Raw genomic sequence first — 8,643 nt, 5'->3', positions numbered from 1 at the left:
AAAAGTTGCACACTAAATATACTCTCGTGCCTCTTGTCCCCAAACTTTTCTAATATAGTCTGCCATTTAGGCACTTTGTAATGTTATGGTCGCATGATCCCATTTATAGGAAAGCAGAAAAGCCAAGTCTGATTCACTGAAAGGTTATTGCCCTTCTGAGGAGGAAATTAAATCCTATGTCACAATTTTAATTTTAAAGTAATTCTGGTGCTGTGGCATAGCCCTGACTGACTCTAAGTAATAATCTCATCTCACTATCTTGGAACATTCTGTTGGCATTTGATGTCCTTAATACCCCAAAGAAGTCATCACACAAAACTACTTAAAAAGAAAAACTTGTCAAATTCAATAAATTTAAGAAGAAACTTGGCTACTTTGTTTTTGTTTCTCTTTTACTTTAATGTTTTAAATGAAAGGATAAGGAAAGTAGTTTATATCTTAAAACTAAATAATAAACAGTTGAGGAGAAGACGGAAGCCATAAAAATGAATGTCAGTTTTCTCATCTATTAATCCATCCATTCATTCAACAAGAATTATTGAGTTCCTGCTATACTAGAAAAATGATTCCAGGCACTGGGGATATGGAAAACCAGGTTTACGACAGCTTGATGCCTATATTCTAGTTCCTGGCACATTCTATCATCCCAAACACAGGCACAATAATTGCTCATTCAGATTTATTGCTACGCCTGCTATCTCATCTCCTTGCTTCTACTCATCCACCCTTTAGCCTATACTCAAAATAGCAGCCAGGCTTGTTCTATCAAACTAATAGGTCAGATCAAGAACTCATGCTCAAAAACTCTCTAATAGTTTCTCACTCTCTTTGAGTAAAAGCCAAAGTCCTTATAATACCAAAAGGCCTATGTGATCTAGCTCCCTTACTTCTTAGTGAAACCACATAATAATAAATAAAAATTTAATGTAATGTTAGCAAAGACAATTAAAATTAAACAGATTAATAGATGGCAGCATTTATCTTTCCATTGAGAAATATAAAGTACTTACTATGTACAGACAGATGACTGTTGCTATTTCTTTAGACTCCAGGTATGACAACCATTATGATTAAACACTAAATATAGGCATCGGTTTAAATAACTATAGATTTACTTTCACAAGGGCATTCAGATATTTAAGGGAAGTAGGTAGAAAATACATACTTTCATTATTTTTATGGTATTATTCTCCTATCTAGCTACAATCCCATAGGAGAATAAGCCAGAAACCACAGAAGAAAAAGATAGTAATTGAAAAATAGTAGATCTAAACAAGGCTGAATTGAAGATGTTTGTCTTTTCTTTGGAATTTCTCAGAGTTCAGAGACAGTCTCAATATTTATAACCTTATAAAATACTGTTTTGTTCTACACAACAATGAAAGGTTTCAACTATACCTTTCTCATCACACCCAAAAGAAGAATAAAAAGAAGCTTGACCTCACTGATTTTCAAATATTGAGTCAGATACTAGATGCCATAGATAATTCTCAATCGAGTGAAGAGAAGACTTTGAGATTCTAATTATTTATATCTTTCTATGTAACTTTTGATTATACTGCTACAGTTTCCAAATGATATTAAAAAAAAAAAAAAAAAGCACTTTTAGCTCCCTGAAGGCAAATAGTTCATTCACCAAACTCTTAACACAAATGCTGTGCTTATACTGTGGACACTCAATAATACCTATTGAATGAATGGATGAATCAATAAAATGAGAAGTATAAGTCTATGCTGTACATTTCTTAATAGAAAAAAATTCAAATTCAGGACCATATCCGTGTACATTTGGGCAAATAATTTTTGACAAAAAAGCCAAAAACATACAGTGGAGAAAGGAAAGCCTCTTCAATACACGGTGCTGGGGAAACTGGAAAGCCACCTGCAAAAGAATGAAACTAGACTATTGTCTATCACTGCACACCAAAATTAACTCAAAATGGATTACCAACCTGAATATAAAATCTGAAAGAATAAATTGCATACAAGAAAACATAAGAACTAAATTCAAGGACCTTGGACTTAAAGAGGATTTTATGAATTTGACCTCAAAGGCAAGGAAAGTAAAAGCAAAAATAAATGAATGGGACTACATCAAACTTAAAGGCTTCTGCACAGCAAAAGATACCATCAACAAAGTAAAGAGACAACTATCCAAATGGGAAAATATATTTGCAAGCAATGCCTCCAATAAGACCTAATATCCAAAATATACAAAGAACTCATACAACTCAAAAACAACAACAACAACAACAACAACAACAAAATACAATCAAAAAATGGGCAGGAGACCTAAACAGACACTTTTCCCAAGAAGACGTATAAATGACCAACAAATATTTGAAAAGATGCACATCATCGCTAGCTATTAAAAAAATGCAAATCAAAATCACAATGAGATACCATCTCACACCTGTTAGATAGCTGTTATCAACAGGACAAGTAATAACAAATGTTGGAGAGGATAAGGAAAAAAAAAGAACCCTCATACACTGCTGGTGGGATTGTAAATTGGTACAGCCACTATGGAAAACAGTATGGAGGTTCCTCAAAAAACTAAGAATTGATCTACCATATGACCCAGCAATCTCTCTACTGGGTATATACCCTAAAGGCTTGAAAACCCATATCTGAAAAGATATTTGCACACCAATGTTCATAGCAGCACTATTCACAGTAGCCAAGACATGGAAGCAACCAAAGTGTCCTACGATAGATGATTGGATAAAGAAGCTTCGGTACACATATACAATGGAATATTACTCAGCCATAAGAAGAGATGAAATACTGCCATTTGTGAGAACGTGGATGGACCTCGAGATAATCATGCTAAGTGAAATAAGCCAGACAGAAAAAGCTGAAAATCACGATATCACTTACATGCGGAATATAAACCTAAAAGTAACGGACGAATAGGACAAACAAACAGAGACGTGGACATGGATAATAGACTAGTGGTTATCCGAGGGTAGGAGGCTGGGAGAAGGAGGGAAGTAGATGGGGTAAAAGGAGTCAAATATGTGGTGACAGAAACAAATCTAACTATGGGTGGTGAACACACAATGCAACATGTATATGTGCCTTACTGCTAAATTGTACACCTGAAAATTATTGGATTTTGTTAACCAATGTCACCATGTATCAAAAAAAAAAAAAAAAAATCAGGACCATCTAGGATATTTTCCTGTGTTTAGAACAGGAACCTCTCTTTCTTTGAAGTTTCTTGCTGTTACACATGTTTGTGCTTTAGATGCAATGAAGCAACATGGATAGTAGAAAGAGTAAGATAATCCTGAACTTATGTCACAGCACCCTACTCAGCAGTGGAGTGAGTGACCTTGCATAAGTTACTTCTGTACTTCTTTGCTGTCTACAAAATTGGGCTAATACTACTTGCCTAACAAAAACTGAGTGAGGATTAAAGACGATAGTATGTGTATGGAACTCAGAGCTTTTGCATTTGCTGTTCTCTCTTCTTAGAGTACTCTTCTTATACTTCCTTTAGTTGCTTCCTTCTTAATATTCAGATTCAACACAAATAGTTCCTTTTCAGAAATGCCTTTATCTTTGCTCGCTTCGGCAGCACATACACTAAAGTTGGAATGATACAGAGAAGATTAGCATGGTCCCTGCACAAAGGATGACATGCAACTTTGGGAAGCGTTCCATATCTTTAATAAAAAAAATTAAAAAAAAGAAATGCCTTTATCTATTTCAAAGGTCCCCTTTCCTTAACCCTCTCTATCTCATCACCTTTTAAAATTTTTCTTCATAGCACTTACTATTATTTGAAATTATTTTATTTCCTTGATCATGATCTGCCTCTTCTATTAGAATGTAACCTTCTCGTAAACAGGGATCTTGTCTACTTAGTCCACTGCTCCGTACCCTGCCCTGAAATGTAAATGTGTTGAATGAATGAATGGATGAATGAGTGATAATTACTACTTCACTGTAATTCATGGAATGTTAGTTTCTTCCCTCTTCCTGAGATTAAGGCCAGTATTTAATATAGTTCAGAGAATATTGCATGTGGTCAATAAATAATTTAGGAAAATACAGAAAAAGTTTCTATACTGCGAAAACCTTTAGACATATTCTAAAAACACGTCCTTCAACATCCTGTATTAATTTTGATCTGAGCAAACCTATATGTGTATCTATTTTAGTTCATGCACACACAAAAACTTTTTTTTTTTCTGAATGTGAACCCATCTGGCACTCCCAATACCATCTCTATATAAAGTTGGATAATAATGTCTCTAGAGGTTAGAGACAAGAATGATTCACCTCAGCCAAAAATTCACCTCAAAATGATCAATTTGCTTCTTTATCTTTGTTTATGGTGTCTTAAAAGCAACAACAGATTTCTAAAGGGCTTTTCTTTTCTTTTCCCTTTTACTGAAGACAGTGGTGAAAAAAAAAAAAAAAAAAGAAAAAGAATTGCTCTGGGACTGCATGAAATAGCCTGGAAGGTGAGCAAGATGAAGTCCTTCACCTGCATACTTCTTTCCAGCCTCTTCACTGATAACACAAGTTTTCAGAGCAAGAAAATTGGGATGTTCTGTTCTGTTCAAATAAAATAAAGAAGCTATATATTAGTTGACAAAAAATCAAAGGTAAAAAGGAGTTAACAGAAAAATTCCCTTGTTTATGGAAATCTGGCTTGCTCCATAGCACCATAATTCAAAATGTATGGAATCCCAATTGCTCTATAAGTCAAAGAATTATTTCTACAATGAGAAACTTTGATTTATAAATTACCATAAGTTATTTCATTGCTCATAAGTGTTTTATTTACATCCAGTAGTACAAAGTATTTGTGCTATTTCTTCATAAAATTACTGTTAAATAAATATTCTTTATAAAGTTGATAGCTAGTGCCCACATAAAGGACAAGAAATAATGCAAAGCTCAAATAGGGCTAATCACAATAAAGGTGGAATAAATCCAGTAGGAGATTTTGTAACAGGTCTTTTCTTTACAAGATCATTTAGTCTTCAATCAAAATTATTTCAGTCATTTTATTCCCCAGCTATCCAGATATAGCTGAGGTTAATTTTTTTTTAACTCTAAGAGTCCTGAAATGCTTATTCTCCTCTCCCCCCAAAAAACAAAACAAAACCTGTAAATGTATTTCAAATTCAGTCTTTTAAAAGAGGATTCATTGTTGGTAATATAGGACCATTTTAATACATGAATTGTCATTTTCTGGGAGGGGACTATATCATACTTTGGGAAACATGCAACCACTGTTCACTCAAAACATCTAAACTGTGGCAGATTGAGTAAAACTTCTCCCAGGAGCAGCCTTTCTTGTACTGAATCATGGCTCTGCCACTTACCAGCTGTGCAACTTTGGAAAAGTTACTCAATTTTTTTGTTCTTCAATTTCTTTACCTGTAAAATGCACATTTTTATAGAGTTATACGTACTTCATGCAATTGCCTCCAATAGTTCTTGTGAGGATTAAATTAGTTAATTGTGGAGAGCTCATAGCAAAGTAATTGGCATGCAGTAAAATTCAATAATTTGTATTTAATGATGGTAATAAGCTTCTTTAGCTCTGGAGCCAGAGTAATCAAGGGTAATGGATGAAAGAAATCTCAGTCCAAATGCTTCCTTCCTCTATGATTGCTAAGATGATTGCTCCTGTTGGTCATTCTTCCTTACTAAGTGGAGAAATATGGCTGCAATAGGAGAAAATAAGTTAATGAGCGAGGGAAACAGAGACAAGAGACAAAATGAGGGTGCTGGAAATTTTGAGGGCTAGTTGTAACTCTGACATTCTTGGAAGAGTTCAGATTCTCGTAGCTCTTTCTGTGATCTTCCAATAAATTTCTTTTTGTTTTATTTTGGTTTTGCTTAAGTTTAGGTTATTTTTCTGTATTTTACAACTAATAGGCTCTTCGTGAGTCCTGGGACTAAGTTAATGACACCAGATGAAGTGGGCAGCAAGATCATGTACTCACTCAAAACTTGTCAGGCTCTTGGGCATCATTCCAGGACCAGAGTCCATTTCCACTAGGGCTTTGGCTGAGGACCCTTTCACAGTGGGCTTCAAGGACAGGACAGCATTGCATGAGCTCAGAAAAGTGAAGAAAGAAGCCACAGAAAAACAAATAGGTCATCTATGGTTCTATGACAGAGAAACAACTCTTTTTTTTTCTTTTCTCTCTCTTTAAAAAAAAAAAAAAAAAAGTGTGACTTCAGAAATATGAAAACGATTCCAAAGAAGGGGACCTCAAAATATTTAAAACACAGATTAATTATTTCAATAAAGGTAGACCCACAGGGGAACTATTTCTGGATATATTTAACATTATCTGGTTACTAAGAAGGTCAGTGTAATAAATCATTCAAAAAATCCAAGCAAGAAAATGGGTGGTATTTTGACAGTTGCAATCTATTCTTTTAGAACAAAGTTCAAGACTTCTAGTTGATATTATTACTTTTCATATACTTAAGGGATTTAGAATCATGTAATTCAAGGTTACATAGCACCATCTAAGCCAGATGTCTAAAAATGCCTAATGAGTTCTTGGTCTGTGAACCCAAAAATAATACATAAACTGATAATAAAAAGTTTAGAATAAGTAAGTTTAATAAAGTATTTAACATTAGAGAGATGAGCTAAATTGCCAGATTTGGAACCAAGAGAGCAGAAATATTTATTGTTTAACCCATCAACAACTTGATGTTCAATAGCAATTGTAGTTATAAATTAATTAATACTTTTGAAAAGACAGCAGCAGTGTAGGAGTACAGCCATACCTTGTTTTATTGTGCTTCACTTTATGTGGCACCTTGCATTGAATAAGTCTATTAGCACCATTTTTTCCACAACATTTGCTCTCTTTGTGTTTTTGTGTCATATTTTGGTGATTCTCGCAATATTTCAAACTTTTATATTATTATTATATGTGTTATGGAGGTCTGTGATCAGTGATCTTTGATGTTACTATTGTAATTGTTTTTAGGGTCCACAAACAGTGCCCTTCTAAAACTGAGAACTTAAAGATAAAGGCTGTGTGTCCTCTGACTGCTCCACTGACCAGCTGCTCCTTTGTCTCCTTCCCTGTCCTTGAGTCTCCCTACCCCCTGAGACACAACAATATGAAAATTAGGGCAATATATAACTTTACAATGGCTTCTAAGTTCAAGTAAAAGAGAGAGTCACATATCTAACTTTAAATCAAAAGCTACAAATGATTAAGCTTAGTGATAAAGGCCTACCAAAAACTAGTAAGAAAGGCCAAAAGCTAAGCCTCTTGAATCAGTTAGTCAAGTTGTGAACGCAAAGGAGAAGTTCTTGAAGGGAATTAAAGGTCCACTCAAATGAACACACAAATGATAAGAAAGCAAAACAGTCTGATTGCTGACATGGAGAAAGTTTTAGTGGTCTGGGTAAATATCAAACCAGTCACAACATTCCCTTAAGCCTAATCCAGAGCAAGGCCCTAACTCTCTTCAATTCTATGAAAGCTGAGAGGTTTGAGGAAGCTCCAGAATACAAGTGTAAAGCTAGCAGAGGTTAGTTCATGAGGTTTAAGGGAAGAAGCCATCTCTGGAACATAAAAGTACAAGATGAAGGAGCAAGTATTGATGTAGTTCATGAGGTTTAAGGGAAGAAGCCATCTCTGGAACATAAAAGTACAAGATGAAGGAGCAAGTGTTGATGTAGAAGCTGCAGCAAGTTATCCAGAAGATATACTAAGATAATTAATAAAGGTGGCTACACTAAACAATAGATTTTAAATATATAGAAAAAAAGCCTCGTATTGGAAGAAAAAGCCATCTAGGACTTTTGTAGCTAGACAGGAGAAGGCAATGCCTGGCTTCAATGCTTAAAGACAGGCTGACTCTCCTGCCAGAGGCTAATGCAGCTGGTAACTTTAAGTCAAAGCCAATACTCATTTATCATTCTGAAAATCCCAGGGCCCTTAAGAATTAGCTGAATCTACTCTGCCTGTGTTCTATAAATGGAACAACAAAACAAGGATGACAGCACATCTGTTTACAACATGGTTTACTAAATATTTTAAGTCCTCTGTTGAAAAAAGAAAAGATTGCTTTCAAAATATTACTGTTCTTTGTCAATGCATCTGGTCACTCAGAGCTCTGATGGAGATGTACAAAGAGATTCATGTTGTTTTCATGTCTGCTAACAAAACATCCATACAGCACATGGATCAAGAAGTATTTTCAACTTTTAAGTCTTATTATTTAAGAAATACATTTTTTAAGGCTATAGCTGCCATAGATAGTGATTCCTCTGATGAATCTGGGCAAAGTAAATTAAAATCCCGAAAAGGATTCACTATTCTAGATGCCAATAAGAATATTCATGATTAATGGGAAGAGGTCAAAATATCAACATTAATGGGAGTCTGGAAGAAGTTAATTCCAACCCTCATGGTTGACTTGGAGGGTTCAAGACTTCAGAGGGGGAAGTAACTTCAGATGTGGTGGAAATCGCAATAAAACTAGAATTAGAAGTGGAGCCTAAAGATGTGACTGAAATTGCAATCTAATGAAAAACTTTAATAGATGAGGAGTTACTTCTTATTGATGAGCAAAGACTAGTTTCTTGAGATTAAGTCTATTCCTGGTGAAGATTCTGTGAAGATTGTTGAAGTGATA

General features: G+C 34.7%; 1 non-coding gene across 1 annotated transcript; it reads left to right on the top strand.

Annotated features, from left to right (window-relative positions):
• The first annotated feature begins 3,567 nt into the window (after positions 1-3,567).
• Positions 3,568-3,675, top strand: LOC111741845. The gene has a single exon (XR_002781106.1). It is a non-coding gene; the product is annotated as a U6 spliceosomal RNA (small nuclear RNA).
• Positions 3,676-8,643: the final 4,968 nt, after the last annotated feature.

The sequence above is a fragment of the Pteropus vampyrus genome, unplaced genomic scaffold (genome assembly GCF_000151845.1).
Source record: "Pteropus vampyrus isolate Shadow unplaced genomic scaffold, Pvam_2.0 Scaffold82, whole genome shotgun sequence".
NCBI lineage: Eukaryota > Metazoa > Chordata > Mammalia > Chiroptera > Pteropodidae > Pteropus > Pteropus vampyrus.
Note: the sequence above shows the minus strand (reverse complement) of the source record. Positions and strands in the feature narration are given on the sequence as shown.